Source organism: Stegodyphus dumicola, chromosome 9 (genome assembly GCF_044657685.1).
Source record: "Stegodyphus dumicola isolate Sdum_Otavi_A_Nest chromosome 9, ASM4465768v1".
NCBI classification, from domain to species: Eukaryota; Metazoa; Arthropoda; class Arachnida; order Araneae; family Eresidae; genus Stegodyphus; species Stegodyphus dumicola.
Window position 1 is genome coordinate 115020436 of NC_140776.1, and position 18192 is coordinate 115038627.

The window sequence follows — 18192 nt, forward strand, 5'->3', positions numbered from 1 at the left end:
GTTATCGAGTGCTTCCATAAATACATCAAGATCCAAGTTTTACTTTTAGTTTACATATGGTATAAGTCCACATTGTCTTAAAAGCTAAGAAAAGAAACTTTTGCCATTTTGTTCATCATTTTTAGCTATGGCAGATTGAAGCAATTTTCTTTTCATCTAATTCCATCACTGATAAATGAGCTGAGGGAACTTTCGAATACTTTTCTCGAAGAATGAATATAATCTGCTGCAACACAAATAGTGACTCATCTTCTTAATCATTACTGCTTTTGTCGTTTCTTTTCGATTTGCTTTCAGAAATAATGTCATGCTTCCTCGCATTCCACGCTCGATACAACAGCTTAAACACTGTTTTTAAGAAGCTTTTAATTTCCGCGTGTTGCAAGGATTTTTTCGTTTTCTTCTTTTTTTTAGGTACGATAATCTCTCCTGTAAATGTTTTGTGCGTTCTGGATAGTATTTTATGTTATTATCTTTTTCTGAAATCTGATTAAGTATTGCGTATTAGATAAAATTTCGAATATTTTTTATATATTTGCCTCTTAAAAAATCAAGCATAACAAACATCCTTAGATTTTAACGTAGCACCAGAGGGATTAGTTAGATTTTTTTTTATAAATTTAAGGTTTCACTGAGTTCGCAATTTACCGGTCTTCTCTTAGACTAACTTCTGCTGAAAAATTTCTTTTAATCTTGTCCCTTTTACTTTATAAATAAATATATCGCCTTTTTGCATTTATGCCACATAAAAATCAATAGCAATATCACAAAAAGTTTAAAAGCAGCTTATGTTTAGAATTCCTGATACACTGTTGCCATTACTTTTTTTTGGCTCCATTCTATCAATATTCAGTTTAATAATTAAGATAATTAACATATTTTTTCTCTTTTTATTATTAGTCCAAAGGGGCTTTGTCCCTGAGGGACTATTGTTTTTGTTTTGGCATTTTGCGGTGAAATCTTTAAAAATCTGTATCACTTTTCAAACTTTTGCCACTAAATATTATCGCCCTGTATTATATTTGAAGAAATTAAATAATGAAGAATCTGCAAAAATGTATGCTTATTGTGTCCTCGTTCCCCTAGAACTGGTATCATACCTTGTCTAGAAGTGTCTTTGTTTAGGGGCGTTAAGGCATCTCTCTTAGCGGGTGGAATGTGGATCCTAACAATATAAACATGGATAATTATAAGAATAAAGAGGTTTTTCGTCTAAAACTGCAGATATTCTTAAAACAATCTGATTAAGACGAAAATCACTCATTAATCGTTGGGGTTTAATGGTTTAAGTACGAATACCTTGAAAAGTTCTATTTGAAATATTAAAATGAAGGTGATTAATACTAGATTTTAATTTGTTTCTCCCATAATGAAATTTTAATAATTTTAACTCCCCTTTTAGGAAAAACATTTCTAGTTTTTATATTTCACTGCCAATTAACAAGAGTTTAAATTAATACCCTTAAAACGTTTTCTAGAACAGAATAATCTTTTTTATAAAACATTTATTATTATAACAAGTTCTTTATATATGTGCATATATATGTGATGATATGATTTAGTTCCTTGCAGAAACTTGATGAGATAACTGCTTGACTAGGCAAGACGTTATTTTTCAATCGCGAGTGGAATGAGGATTACAAGATCACTAAAAATATCAATTATGTAGTAGAAATGCGGATAACTTTTCAAAAATCACAATAATCACTCAATAATCCAAATATGCCTTTATTACTTGTTGATTACTCTATTAAATGACACAGAACAATGGGGCCAGTCAGCGCCCCCCAATTTTGATGATAGCGCATTACATTTTTAACAGAAGTATCCAAGCAAGGGACGTCCTTTAGCTAGCAAGCATAGGCAGAGAAAGGATGTATGTTTCTCGCATTGCAAGTATCCAAGCAAGGGACGTCCTTTAGCTAGCAAGCATAGGCAGAGAAAGGATGTATGTTTCTCGCATTGTGATAGTACAATGGTACTTAAAGCCATCCAAGTTTGAATGGCGTAATCCTACTGTAAATATAGTCATCTGGAAGCCAGAATTTGAAATTTGGAATTTGTTTTGCTATCGATTTCATATTTTGTAAATCTTTAACGAATTTCTGATTAACAAACTCAAGGATTTCAAAGCGAGTAATGGCGACGTTGTACAGAAAAAACACTTTTATCTCCAGCGCGTGAGACTGTGTATCGGAAATACTAAACATACGCTCAATTTAAAATTATTTTACGATATTGCTCTTGAACTGAATTTTATGGTTTAAGTGCGAAGAACATGATATTCAATAAATAAAGGTAACACATAAAATGTTAAAAAACGCCCCTTTAGACGTAATTTAAAATCTGAAACCTTTCAGTTTTTTTTTTTTTTTTTTTTTTTTTTTTTTTTTGGGGGGGGGGGACGTTTTTATCTTTCTAACTTAGTACTCACTTTCTTCCTACTTGCGTCTCACAAAATTCAACAGCAAAATCATTAAATGTTTAGAAACAAGATATCCTTAGATTTCCTGTTTTTCATATTCGATACATATTTATAAGATTTTATTTAGTCTGATACTGTAACTTTAATATTTTATGTAGTCTGATATTGGAAGTTTAATCTTACTGGACAGGTAGCGAGTCAAATGTCTAAGCTATAAGCTGGCTCATGTTATTTTACTAGTGCGTAAGTTCAAAGTATGGTTGCGAAGGAATGGAAAAACCGAAATAATCAGTTAGACAGAGCTGCAAAAATTCTAACAGCGTTACCAGAGTGTAAGAAACTCTCTGTTTATAATATACATTGAAAACCCTCAGTTTATAATACACTAAAAGCTAATTTGGATTCTGGCGAGGAATGCGGAAAAAAGAAGTTAAGTAAAAATCAAAATTATAATACCTGGCAATTTAACAGAACCTTAAAATTTCTTTACAAATACTCTCAATATATGGCGATAACATTTGATAGCAATATCCTATTGTTTGAAAAATTATACGGACAAAAAAGAGGGAGTCGAGATTAATAGCACCTCTGCTGATAAAACATCTGTAAGACAGTAGATCGTAATAAAATAATTTAGAACTAGTACATTAAATTGCATTGTTTACAATGAAAATGAACAGATATTTGCATGTATTAATTTGCGACACGAACTTGAATTTACCTAGTGACTTGGACACCGAATACATTTTCTGTGGACAACACTGAAATTAGAAAAACGAGTTTTAGTATGGAAGCTAGTTTACCAAAAACAATTCGCTTCTGAGTATCTTTATTTCTGTGCATCATTTTAGAGTGCGTATTTCAGTTCTAATATTATTGATGTCTGTAATTTATATACCAGTTAACATTTTGCTCAAGTCGTCCTAAAGGGATCTGTGACTAATACATATTAACAGATAATCCATTAGACAGATTATTGTAGTATCTGCAATTCTTTTCTATGGTCTTTCTAAGGATAATCCGTTTTTTAGCATAGCAAGCGATATGATTTAGAGGATGATGTTATTGAAAATGGTACATTTGCAATTATTATGCATAGACGTAACAGATCTCTAACATTGCTTATATAAGTAAGTAAAGTTGAAATATTACAGCAGGTAGATCACGGTACCTAAAGATTGCCAAGAGAACATTAAGTAAAATGGTATTACAGTTTCTCTTCGGGATAGGTTTCTTATACATTATGGTTGCGTGCGTACGCGTTGGTAATAGACTGAATTCTCACAGAAACGATGATAGCTTGATAAAATTTATTTTTACCGAAAGACACACTTCACGGTTCTGGAACTCTGCACAAGCATTTGTAAAGCTCTTCACAGTTTGAATTTTCTGTTTGAAAATTTCCGTTTCTATTCAATAAAGGAGCTTCACTTTTTATATATAAGTGAGCTAATTTAGCTCCATTTTTTATATATATATTGGTGTCTGTAGAACTCATTCGTGTGTTTTTATAATTTATTAAAAGTCACGTTTTCGAACCTTTTGTGTACAGATTTGAAGGATTTTACCTTTAAGTAAATTATGTTTATATATCACTTTGCACTCAGTTTGAATATAGATATACTTTATTGTATTTTTTGTTTAAAACTATTAAAGACCAGTGCGCACGTCGGGGTAATTCTTGTCAACATGAGATTTTCAAAAATTTTAATTTTTAGTTATAGGCTATTAATTAGCAGCGGTTTGAATCTCACAATGGCAGAAAGAATGAAACGTGTGTTAGACACTCATTAATCGTTGGGGTTTAATGGTTTAAGTACGAATACCTTGAAAAGTTCTATTTGAAATATTAAAATGAAGGTGATTAATACTAGATTTTAATTTGTTTCTCCCATAATGAAATTTTAATAATTTTAACTCCCCTTTTAGGAAAAACATTTCTAGTTTTTATATTTCACTGCCAATTAACAAGAGTTTAAATTAATACCCTTAAAACGTTTTCTAGAACAGAATAATCTTTTTTATAAAACATTTATTATTATAACAAGTTCTTTATATATGTGCATATATATGTGATGATATGATTTAGTTCCTTGCAGAAACTTGATGAGATAACTGCTTGACTAGGCAAGACGTTATTTTTCAATCGCGAGTGGAATGAGGATTACAAGATCACTAAAAATATCAATTATGTAGTAGAAATGCGGATAACTTTTCAAAAATCACAATAATCACTCAATAATCCAAATATGCCTTTATTACTTGTTGATTACTCTATTAAATGACACAGAACAATGGGGCCAGTCAGCGCCCCCCAATTTTGATGATAGCGCATTACATTTTTAACAGAAGTATCCAAGCAAGGGACGTCCTTTAGCTAGCAAGCATAGGCAGAGAAAGGAGGGAAGGTAGTTGGAATGCAATGGTATTTATCGTAAAATTTAATATATACGAAACATAAAAAATATATAAAAGATAAATTATAACTTAAATTAGCAACGTAAATTAATTTCCCTTCTCTTATTCTAAAAATAGTAATCTCTCTTTGCACTGCTTCATTTCGAGATTAATCCATGTCGTATGACTACATGATGTTTTGATGATGTAAATAACTTACAAACGACCAATAATAATTTTCCAGCAGTATTAATTATCGAATCAAAATGAATTGAAAACCAAAACTCTGAATTAAGATTTCATCCTGAACACAACGTACTCGCTCGCTAAACTTCCGTCTAGCTGGACTGCTGTCTGTTACTTCCGTCTTGCTGCAAAGTTGTTAGAAATGTAAACCTCTTGAAATAAGCATAAATAATGCGCCAAGTTGTTTGTGGCGGGAATATGTTTACTGAAAATAAAATGAAGATTTAATGTGCCTCGATGCCAGTCTACTATTCATTATGGATCAACATGGCTACGCCATCAAAATTCCTGCTGTTCGTTACTTCTAATTTTATTTCTATTACATATATACGTAGGTAAGTTGAAAAATAAGTTTCTTCTGTCGACTGTGGTCAGAGTTGTGTATGAAAGTCAAAAAATAGAATGAGACATTAAAGATATGACATACCTTTATTTTTCCTCATAGGTACCAAGTACATTGAGACATTTGTCATATCGCTTGATAAGCTTCAAAAAGCCCTCCAGGAAAAAATCAGGGATTTGCATATGGAAGAAGCGTTGAACGGCTTGTTTCACTTCAGTATTGCTTCCAAAGCGCCTTCCCCCGAGATTTTTCTTCAAAGCCGGAAACAGATGGAAGTCGCCTGGTGCGAGATCAGGACTGTATGGCGGATGGTGTAGGCGCTCCCAACCAAGAGTTGCAATATGGTTTTGCATTGCCGTCGCCGAATGTGGTCTGGCATTGTCATCCAACAGCAGAACGCCAGATGTGAGAAGGCCAGGCCGCTTTTTCCGAATCGCCTCTTTCAATTTCGACAGGGTGTCACAGTAGCGCGTAGCATTGATGGTTCCAACCTCCAAAAAGTCCAGCAACAAAATTCCTTGGGCGTCCCAGAAAACTGTGAGGATCACTTTACCTGCAGAGGGAGTTGTCTTGAACTTCTTTCGGATAGGTGATGTCGGATGTTTCCACTCCATAGATGCGGCCTTCGATTCTGGCGTGAAATGGTGGACCCACGTTTCATCCCCCGTCACAATCCGAAACAGAAAGTCATTGCCATCTTCATGGTAAGGCACGAGATGTTCCAGGCTGACCCCCATGCGTTGTTCCTTGTGTGTCGAGGTCAATTGTCGGGGCACCCATCATGCTGACACTTTTCTGTATCGAAGAATGCCGTATATGATGTTTTGAGCTCGCTCATGTGAGATTCCAAGTTCTTCCGCTACTTCATCGATGGTGATACGCCGGTTCGCTCTAATCATGTCATCCACCTTCCTGACATTTGCATCTGTAGTGGCCGTGCGCGTCCGTCCAGCTCTCGGTATGTCCTCCACTTGCTGACGTCCATCACTGAATGTGCGACACCATCTCCGCACCATTTGCTTCGACATCATACTTGGCCCATAGACTTTCACGAGGCGGTTATGAATTTCTGTTCCTGATACTCCACGTGCCCATTCACAGCGGATAACCGCTCTCACTTCCTCCTTTGACCACGAATTCAAAACGCACCTTCTCTCCATACCTACCGGGGCTCAAATGAGAGGCTGGTTTCCGCTTTGCGCAGGCACTGCAACAGCGCCATCAGTGCTACGCGCTACTGTGACACCCTGTCGAAATTGAAAGAGGCGATTCGGAAAAAACGGCCTGGCCTTCTCACATCTGGCGTTCTGCTGTTGGATGACAATGCCAGACCACATTCGGCGACGGCAACGCAAACCCATATTGTAACTCTTGGTTGGGATCGCCTACACCATCCGCCATACACTCCTGATCTCGCACCAGGCGACTTCCATCTGTTTCCGGCTTTGAAGAAAAATCTCGAGGGAAGGCGCTTTGGAAGCAATACTGAAGTGAAACAAGCCGTTCAACTCTTCTTCCATATGCAAAGCCCTGATTTTTTTTTCCCTGGAGGGCTTTTTGAAGCTTATCAAGCGATATGACAAATGTCTCAATATACTTGGTACCTATGTGGAAAAATAAAGGTATGTCATATCTTTAATGTCTCATTCTATTTTGATTTCTCTATTTTTATTTCTCTATCTTGATTTGATTTCTATCTTTAATTTCTCATCTATTCTCGTATATTTGTTTCGTTGACCTCAATAAAAATGAGAGGTGCACAATTAAATATTACAGCTGTCCCATATACAAAATTTCAATGTTCTACGGCTAATCGTCTCTGAGTTATGCGAGATAAATACACAGGTACTTACGCAACAGACGTCTCAAAAAATTCTGTTTTGAATCCATTTTAATCCATTTTGCAATCCATTTTAGAATGCAATCCATTTAGAATGCACTTCTTATGCAATTCACTTCGTAGTGTATTCCAAACCAGAAGCCTTTGTTGTGTCCGTACGTACAGGCGTCATGCAAGAAGGATATTTTGGTTAAATACGGTGTTCGAAACGTTTCGAGAAAACAATACTTCCTCTACTTCGTACAAGAAAATAATAACATCAACAATACAAAAAAATAATTAAACATAAATCTAGGGAACCATATTTTTTCACAGCTTTTGTTCATATTTAGTCTAATTGTTATCTTTAAGTTGCTTATGTTAAATTATTATGCTGGATATTATACAAAAAATGCAAGAAAGGGATTGAAGAAAATCTTTCTTTTAAAAGGGGTCAGTGCGAGAAAAAGTTAGGAATCCCTGCTGCAACTCATTATGTGTTAGGGCGATGGACGGCTTTCTTTCTAGATTTTGTAGGCTGTTATTGACTGCAATGCAAACAAACCTAAAAGTCTCTCTGCAACTACTTTGGAGCGTGATACACGTATAGTAATATTAGCAGATCTTGTATTAGAAAAGAGGAAGAGAAAAACATGTGTGTGGCGTAGACGCACACAGCTGATCAATGTTTATTAAAGCTTATTTTTTGCCAGAAACACTGTGAAAAGTCATGTTTTTGATTCTGGAAAATCACTTTAACGTGAACTTGACTTACAATCTAATCTGCGTGGAGATTCAGTATCAGCGATTATAATGCAGGGCTAAAGCCTACAAATCCTATCTGAACTAGCAACCTATAACACGTGGCTCGAGAGGCAGAACACGCTCTATCTTACAATCCAAAATGTCATCCTAAGCACACGGTAGCTAATTTGCATGCTGTTGTAGAAATAGAAAGAAGAAGTGATAGTAAACGTCTAAATCATAGAATAACTGATTAATTAATAGAACGGAAACAGTCTGTTTAACTATCGCAGACTCTTCAATAAACAAAATAAATTTAATAATAATTTATATATGAAGGAAACTGTATTTGCTAAATTTAAGCTCTGTTTCGAAAGTTATATTTTGAGACAGAATCATATATCTCTGCATTCCTAACAATAGTTCTTTAATTACTGAAATATTTGCTTGTCTTCTTATCTAAATATGGAACATAAATGAATAATATTTATAGCATGCACTTGTTATTACTTCCTCAATACGAGATATTTAAAGATCTGAATAAATTTTGGATAGTATTACGTTAGGTAAAACACATATTATGTCAGGTATTTTTTCTACCATGAAGAGAAAATCCTTTAATAATTTAACAGGCTGCAAATTCTGCAGGAGAAAATAAATGGATAAACTTTAATTTTACGGAATCGTTTATAAAGGCAGGAATGATGTAATACAACAATGGAATAATAGAATAATCAATCTGAGATCAAAAATAGGTTCCCAATGGTTTCTTCTTCGACTGAAACCTACAAAAATCTTTGTAATATTTGATTACCGAAAAGTTTCGAAATTCTCAATAAAATATTCTTACCTTCAGTTCCATACTGAAATGCGTCTGAAGAATTTCAAGAAATTCGTATTGAAAATTGACCTTGATTTTGAATAGTATAATACTTGTTATTTTCATGCAATACAATTACATACAATTTTAGAAAGTACGATGTGGACACCATGACTTCCTTGTATGGCCTATTAAATTGTACACATTTTTGCTTCACGTTATTTAAACTAATTTCCTCGAATTATCTTAACTTCATTAACCTAGTCCAAAGGGCAGTTCGAAGATTACATCAAAAACTGCAAATTTTGAATATCCCGGTCAAGTTTTATCGTACTGAATTCAAACTTCCTGTACTTTTATTTTTTCATGACGATCATCACAATTTCTCAAATTTAAAAATAGGAACAGGAAAACCACATTAAATTTAGACTTCGTTAGTTCTTGAAGTTCTTTTTTTAAATTTCAGATTGCAAAAACATGAATATGTTCCTCCTTTTTAACATTTCTCTAATTAAAAGCGTACGACTACGACCAGGCATTCTGAAAATAAAAGACAGGTAAACAGTTTTAGGTTACTTAAGTGGGAATTTTTATATGTAATGAGAGCACAATTTTGGAAGCACTGATGTAAGAGCATTGACACAGAGAAGCGTAGCAATACTGCTTAGCGTAGATACTTGATCCATATTAAAGAGGAACGAGATGAGCAGGATTAATTTCTTTTTTTATTTAAATTCACATTTGTTACCACAATTCACTTGACACTTCAATCGTGCCTATTTCCAGAACATTTACATTTTTGATACTATGACGATAAAAGTGAGCATAGATCATGGCAGCAGCCTCTAGCCAGGATGAAAGCGTAAGCGAAAAGTGACGCAGGGATCCAGAGGAAGAAGGAAGGTGTCAAAAGTTTCAGTTCGTGTTAGAAAAAGTTTTGGCTTACAATTATGTGATTAGGCAAGAAGTATCTGCATTATGCGTTACGTAAGGTCGCATGATTTATTTGAATGACGCTATTTAGACATATAGCCATATTTTTAATATAGAGAGAGGAATTCCCAAATTAAATAAAAGAGGTTATAGCCAATTAAAATTAGAAGTTTGCTTTCCTATTTTTATCTTACGGATATATATTGTTACGTATTTTGTATTTAGATAGATAATTTTAATGGAATTATAAGTAAAGCTGTTGTATTACTTTTGTAACACCAAATATCTAAACAGAAGCTATGCCGGAAAGGTAAGAATACAGGAGAAAGTGCAATGAACTAAGAAAATGATTTAATTAATTAAGTAATAATTAGTTAATTAATTAAGTAAATGAGCATCTCGGTAATTTAATGAGATATCGCCAAGCTAACAACGGTTTTGGCGACTTATTTTGTCTCCAAAATATGGAAATAGCCAAAACGTCGGCAAATTTGACGCTCATTTGGTGATATTTGTGTACTGTCCTTGTATCACCGTAATATGTACTGAAATTGAGTAAATGTAATTGACTAGCTATAACCATGATTTCACCCTCATATTGCTTTTCAGTAATTTCGAGAAGCGGAAAGTGTCAAGTACTAAAAATATCATGGCGGCTTGTTGAAAACTATTTAAGGCTGAAGAGAGTGCATCTGCTGCAGTTGAGAGAGAGAGGCCGTTTCTCAGAAGGACGCGAGACTGATTGCATTAGGCGGTTTTGCGGAGTTTTGGCCTCGACCTCAGCTACGCAAGAGTATCTTGTATGTTAAACGTAAAGATCGTCGCTAGTTCTCGTGTTCGGCGGGAGAAAAAGGCGGAATTTAGGAGAGGTAGCCGGTAGACTTTTTCGGAGCTTAAATCACCAACCTCGAGCTACTTAATAAAGAAGGAGGCAACGTTACAGAGACTGAATCCCGCGATCTGATGCTTTTCCGGAGATTCAAAGTGTTTAGTGACCAAGAGTCCTCAAGATGAATGATGAGAAGCTCTCCACTACGACTGCAGATACTGGCTCTTCGAAAGGAAAAATATCGGATGAATTTCCCCCACCGTCTCCCACTAAAGCTAAAATAAGAAGCGCTGACAGCCTGGTAAAATCTGATGATAATATAACAAAGTATAAAGCCTTTGATGACTCTTCGGATTCAGACAGCGGTCCTAGAGGAGACTTTACATGCAGAACCCGTAAGCCTGTTCGAAAACCTGTCACTCAACCAAGGGAGTCTTCTGATTCGCCAGGGGTCGATCCGCCGACAATTAATCAAAGAACAACTGAGAATATAGATGTTTCCCATACTAAGGATGCTGAGCAGCCTTCACCTGCATCCAGCCGAAGACCAGATGGACTTATATCTCCACCAGATGGACTTAAAACCATCATATCCAACCTATGGTGGTTTTAAGATGGATTTAAAACCATCATACCAATCATCTTTAAATATCTGAGAAAAAATTGGAATCATATACGCACATTGCTATCACGCTAGAGTTTTTTTTTTTTTTTTTTTTTGGACTCATGATTACTACGGTCGGTCAGCAAATTAAAGATGGTTTTAAAATTCAAGCAAAGCCGCCATCCATCTATCGGCAAATTGCTAAGGTGTTCAATCACGAAAACGTCTACTACTATTGTTATGAACTTCCAGAGACCAAATTTGTAAAGACCGTTGTCAGAGGCCTTTCTTCCTATTTTTCCAGAGGATACCACTGAGGATTTGGTTTCCCAAGGATACCATATTATTCGTGTCAATCAACTTACCCGACGGAGAAATGGTGATATAATACATCTTCCATTGTTCCTAGTAACGCTCGAACGTGCTAAACGAAGTAAAGATATATACCATGAACGGTTCATCCTAGGCATGAAGATCCACGTTGAACATTATAAAGGACGTGCAGGGGCCTTGCACTGCTACCGCTGTCAAGGGTTCCACCACGCTCAAGCTATCTGCCATCATAAACCACGATGCGGAATGTGTTATGGTAAGCATGAATCTTTTAAATGTACTAAAATTAAAGAATAGCCAAACTTTGCAAACTGCATGCAAGTTGTCCGCACAGCCATTAATCGTGGCTGTGAAACATTTCCGCGTCAAAACACTGCTACATTGATCAAGCCCTATGCTGAAAGAGTTGTAATCAACAAATCGTACGCACAAGCTCTCAGCATCGGTTTATCTACACAGACACTTACAGAAGCCAAGCAAGTACTTATTGATCTCAAAATGTTTGTCGCACTAGTAAAAGAAACTGGCATCCCTCTGCTTTTCAAGCAGTTCAACTCAGGTAACAATTATATGCTAATGACTCTAATCCTGTAAACACAATGAATGGATAAGTACCTTTATTCAAGTTCACCCATTGCATTCGCGGTCTGGAATGGCAATGGCCCTCAAAACAGGCTCTTAGAGCTGCAAAATTTCTTTATTGAACATGATATTGATATAGGGATTGTTTTCGAAACACATGCGCAGGAATGCCACAAGCTAAATATTCCTAATTACTGTTACTATAGATGTGATCGCACCAGCCACAGAGGTGGTAATGTCATGATTTTTATAAAAAGGAGGTGTTTTCAATTGTGTCTTATCAAGAAAAGTACAGATTTTAATTGTGAACTAGTGACTGTGTGCATATCCTTACCTTTTTATGAAAACAATTATTTTTCTGCCTTTTAGAAAATGATAGTCTACTTTACAACTACATTTTGAACAATCCTGTTGTTCTGCGTGCACCGAGCATACAGGCCGGATAATATACAATTTTCGGATATACTGGATATTGCATTGTCTTCCACCACAGTCCCGATTTCACTAGAAGTAATGCATGAGATGACTTCAGATCATCTGCCTGTCATCAGTATCTTGGGCATCTCGAAACCAGTTCACTTTAATACCAGAAAGATCACTAATTCGATCCTATTTGAAAATCTTATGAAAGATCGGATACATATTTTTCAAGACCTAAAAACCATTAATGGAATTGAAGCTGCTCTGTCATCTCTCACCAGCATTCAAGAAGCTATTTCAAGTGCGAGGGAAACTCCCTCCTCCAATATTAAGAATCTTAAATTCCCCAAAAATATCCGTTGCACGATGAGTTATCGCAGTAAACTGAGGAAGAGGTATAATCTAACCTACGTAGAGAGAAGTTATAGGCTGATAAAATCCAAAATTTGGAACTTCACGATGGCTCTTTTTGGAAATTGATCAAAACTCTTAAAGCATCTTACACGAGTAATCGGCCCCTACATTCTCAAAACCAAGTAGCGACAGCTAATCATGAAAAAGCGGATTTATTTGTGGAACACTTACAACTATAGTTCATGCTAAATGAATGAACGAATGATTACGAGTTTGAATTGAAAACACGTCGCCATGTGCGCGACTGGCTGAATTCGCCACGCACACCTAACTTAATTAGTTTAACTACTTTGTTGTGTTGGATATCATCAGAAAGCTTAAATTATGAAACGCTCCTGGCTTAGATGGGATCCCTAACGAAGCCATCAGAAATCTGCTGAGAAGTATTATTATATGTAAATTTGTCAGCATTTTGAACGCATGTTTCACAAATTCATATTTTCCAAAGCAATAGAACGAGGCTAAAATTATTATGATACTGAAACCGAGTAACAGTCATATGCAGCTTGACGGTTATAGACCGATCAACCTCTTATCTGGTCTAGGTAAAGTGTTTGAACGTGTAATATTGGCAAGAATGAAATCTTACTTCAAATTCCTTCCTACTGAACAGTTTGGTTTTCGTGAACATCTACCCACTACAAAACAACTTTTAAGGTTAACAGAATTCGCAGGGGCAGCCCTGAAGTCCAAAATGAATGTTACTATCCTCATGCTGGACGTGTCCAAAGCCTTCGACCGCGTCTGGCAGGAGGGTCTCATTGCCAAGTTTATTAATTGCCAATTAGATCGAGAACTTATCTTGTTCATTCTTTCATTCATCTTGATTAGAACCTAAAGAACCTTCGTCGGAGAACTTTCGTCGTGCTGTGTCATCTTCCAGAAAAATCTTAAATGAAGTGCTCAAGGGTTTGTAGTTAGTCCTCTACTCTATCTGTTTTATGTAGCAGACTTCCCTAGGCTGCAACTTAACAACAATGCAATCATAGCCTGTTATGCGGATGATACCGCCTTGGCGGTAAAACCAACCAACGTCAGTCACGCCATTAAAATGCTCAAACCATCATTCCAAGTACTGAACAGTGGTGTACCTCCTAGAAAATATGTATCAATGTCCAAAAGTCACAGCTCCTGCTTGTTAGACAGAAAAAGCGGAATTTAAAGACAAAGAAAAATCTCCTCCTTTTCAACGAGCCGGTACCCATTGTTCCAAAGGCTAATTACCTGGGAATCATCATTAATGGCAAACTCACGGGGCCACACCACATTGATCACGTGAGGAGCAAAGCAACTAAAGTCATGAAGTTTCCACATCCCATCATACGGAAATATTCAAAGCTCGATATTTTAAAGAAAAGGCTCAAGGATCAGCACTAATGCACACTATTTTGTTCGAAATAAACTACTACATGCTGATTTCAAACTGGATAGATTGGATAACTTTCTCAGGAAAGCTAACAAATAATTCTCCGAGAGTGCTCAAAATTGTGACCATATGAACTTTTTTTCGAACTTTTCACTACAAAGTGCTCAGCGAAGATAGATATCTTCGCTCTCATGCAGCCTTCAGTCTCTGTGAAAATCTGGACTTTCCCACTTATGAAGGTTTTTGCACAGTTATGACACTACTTTATACTAAGGTATTTTATTTTCATAGTTCCTGCAGATCCCAGCTGGATTCTTTAGTTACAGTACTGGGGTGGGTGACCACCCATGTAACCCCGACCTCTGCTCGTTGTGCTGTGTAGCTCCTGTTACTGAACCTATGATTTGTATATAGCTTCATGGACTGCCTTCTGCAACTAATTGTATATAATCTTATATCTTCATTTATTATTTATTCCAATGTAAAGCATTTTATTCTGCACTTTTGGATGAATTCAATGCAAATTGCATGATACACGCGATCATGAACTCTTGATTTGGTATGATGTCATCATTATTGTTATCCCAGTTAATCTGCATAAGCTTTGGACTGTTAGAAGACTGTTTTATGTATCAATTACTCACCCTTCATCAATCCCAGGTGTCCTCTTGGACTCATTGATCAAGTAAATACTTCAAGCAAATACAAAGGCAAATACATCAAGGTAGCCGGGAAACAGTATGCATTTAGCATGCTAATCGCTGCGACTAGCGGAACCTGGAATCTGCAGCGATTGCTTAGTTATTGTTGTTGCGAGTTGTTAGCTCCGCGTGAACTGAGATATCCGAGTTAGATTTCTCTTTAAATGCGCCTTATATTGCTTTGCGTTTAACTCTCTTAGTCGTTTGATGTGTACATAACTACTGATTGTATTCTGTGATACTGTGAACACCTGTACGAGTATTTCTAAATAAAATATCAGAAATTATAGTTACTATAGCCTTTAACTTATTATTGTATTTACTATAGTATTAACTTATTATAGTGTTTATTTTGATAAACTAGATTTTTAATAGTTTATCATGGGAAATGTGTGCATCCAATCTATTACGAACCCCTACGCACTCAGCAATATATATATATATATATATATATATATTTAATTTCTAAGGGTACCACTTTATTAGAATTACTTTTGGTTTTGACTTTTATCCTTGCCTGCATGAATGACGAAACACGAATTGAATGATTGGAGAGTTAGGTTTGGAGGCAACTTCCCCTTGATGAGTCTGTCTCCTGCCTACTCTACGGTCATTCACATATGCATTTTTTAAAAAAAATGTTTAATTTAATTTTAATTTATTAAATTAGTAGATTTAATTTTCATGGATAGATTTTGCACTTGATTTGATTATGCTTCTGAATTTAAATGATATTGTACATTAGTTCGAGAATTAAATCTTTTACATGTTTGCACATTTTTTTTTTTTTTTTTTTTTTTTTTTTTTTTTTTTAGAATTAAATTTTTTTTTTTTACTTTTATACGTATTTGTTAAGAATTTAAATTTGTTTAAATTTAAATTTCATTCCATGCAGCAATGGCGCAAAGAATATTTAATTAAATATGTATTTAAATTTAATTTTTTTAATTAAATTCAATATATATATATATATATATATATTGAATTTAATTAAAAAATAATAATACGAAATATAATAAAATAGAATAATAAAATAATAATACGATAATTAATGCACTAAAAGGAGAAAAGTAATATACTAGTTCCGGTGGCTTTTACTCTCGAAATGGGCTTTGACGGCGTGTCATTTTAAATGTCTAAATCACTTTTCAAATTGTTGTCACAAAATATTATCGTCCTGTATTACTTTAAAAAAATTAAATAATGAATTTATGTATGTTTCTCGCATTGTAAATAAGGGACGGTAGTGTAACCTAGTGTTTATTTATACTTATTGATGTGGAATGTTGTGGCTTATCTCACTTGTCTAATTGCGATATCAGTATAAGTTCACGTACTGAAACTTGAGTAGGACAGCAGGACTTCATCTGTCGGTACGGACTTTGGGCATCATATAGATGACAGTGCGACTTTATCCAATTCCGTTCAGTTTGATCCAATTCCGTCGCCCGGGCGACGTTCCGAGGGTCTCTCTCCCCTGTTCCTCCTTTCACTAAGTCACTCGAGAGAATTCTTGGTCCGCTGTGTATTTTAAAATTCCCGATGTCGCAAGGAACAGTATGCATTTTTACTCTTGATGAAACCCAAAGCTTCTCCTAGATTCGGTTTGTGGTTTGGTTTTTTTAAATTTTGGCGGTGCCCTTGAGGGCTATTTGCTAAAGATAGGTATACCTTCGTGTAAGAATTTCTAAGAAAAACTGGCTCGTATGCACGTTACACATGCGGAAAAACACGAAAACGCCCAGGCAGCCAGCCGATTAGCCGAGATTTGAAAATTGGACCGAACTACCAGTGGTAAGTGACTTTAAAGCTCCGCCGCTGTTGAGTTGTCCTTAACAGGAACTTGAGCACAACGATATGATAACCAACAGTTTTGAACACTTTATCGATTAGAGTGAGTAAAAATAACTGCCTGAAATGAATCATTAAATTAGTTATTGCATAAATCAAACTAACCTTTTCTCTGCCCTCATTTTTCGAAACCATTATTTGTAAACGTAAACATTGATTTAACTGAGTGCACCCAGCCTATATACACTTTCTTTTACTTCCCCCTTCTTTCTCTCTTCTTTTTCCTTCTTCTTCTATCCAAGATCCTGATGTCCAATGTCTACTTCGGGTATTTTTAACTCGTCTTTTCTTGTTAAGGTATACATTAAAAACAAAATTAAATTAAAAAATTCTTTTAAACTAATATTTGTGTTGAAACTCCCAATATCACCAAAATAACGAGTGAAAAAAATTTCACGATTATTTTTCTGTTGTATAGACATTAAATATGCATCCGATTAATTTTTGATTAACATCATGGGAAGTTCTTAGCTATACACATAACCCCTGAAGGTTTCCATGACCGATATGTATATTCGAATATAATATCTGATTTCAGTGCAAACTCTTAAAAGAAAAAAATTCTTCCTGTTAAATTTGAACTAGCGAATGGAATTTTGAATATTAGGCAAAGTTTAAAAGATCACCCTAAAGCAGTGTTATTTACTATTCTGAATAAGAAATGAGACCGGCAAACAAACGGAACCGAATAATTCTCTTTCTGATTGCAAAGACTTTTTTTTTCGTTTTAAGAATAAATATTACAAGAAAAGAAAGCATACAGCAGAATTCTTTTTAAAATGTTGGATTCTTAACAGTGATATTCCTAAAATTTAAATTGTCCTCCTATTGGTAGGAAACGATAGCAACAATTCACATGACGTCTTTTATTCAGATATTTAGTTAGTTGATAAAAACAACATATATTATTCGTACTATTCACTTTATTGTTGAAATGACATACCATCACAGCAAAATATAAAAGTTAATGGTAAAAGCTTTAGTAGGCTTGCAGAAGCTATGGTTAGTCTAGTTTCCCTAAAAGAACAAATTTGTACCCTTTTGAATGATTCGGAAAAGAGCACAGATATGCTCAGAAATACCATGTAATCGCATTTCTATAAATAATAATAAAACCTCGATTCTCCAACTAATAGAATAAGCGAATCAAAGTAACTGCTTGAAATTAAATCATTAAATTAGTTATTGCATAAATCAAACTAACATTTTTTTTTACTATCATTTTCGAAACCATTATTTGTAAAAGTAAACATTGATCAACTGAGTGCGTCTAGGCTCAGTTGTCAGAGTGTAAAAGTAAACATTGATCAACTTTCTTTTATTTCCCCCTTCTTTTTCTCTTCACATTTCTGAATCCTGCTATCC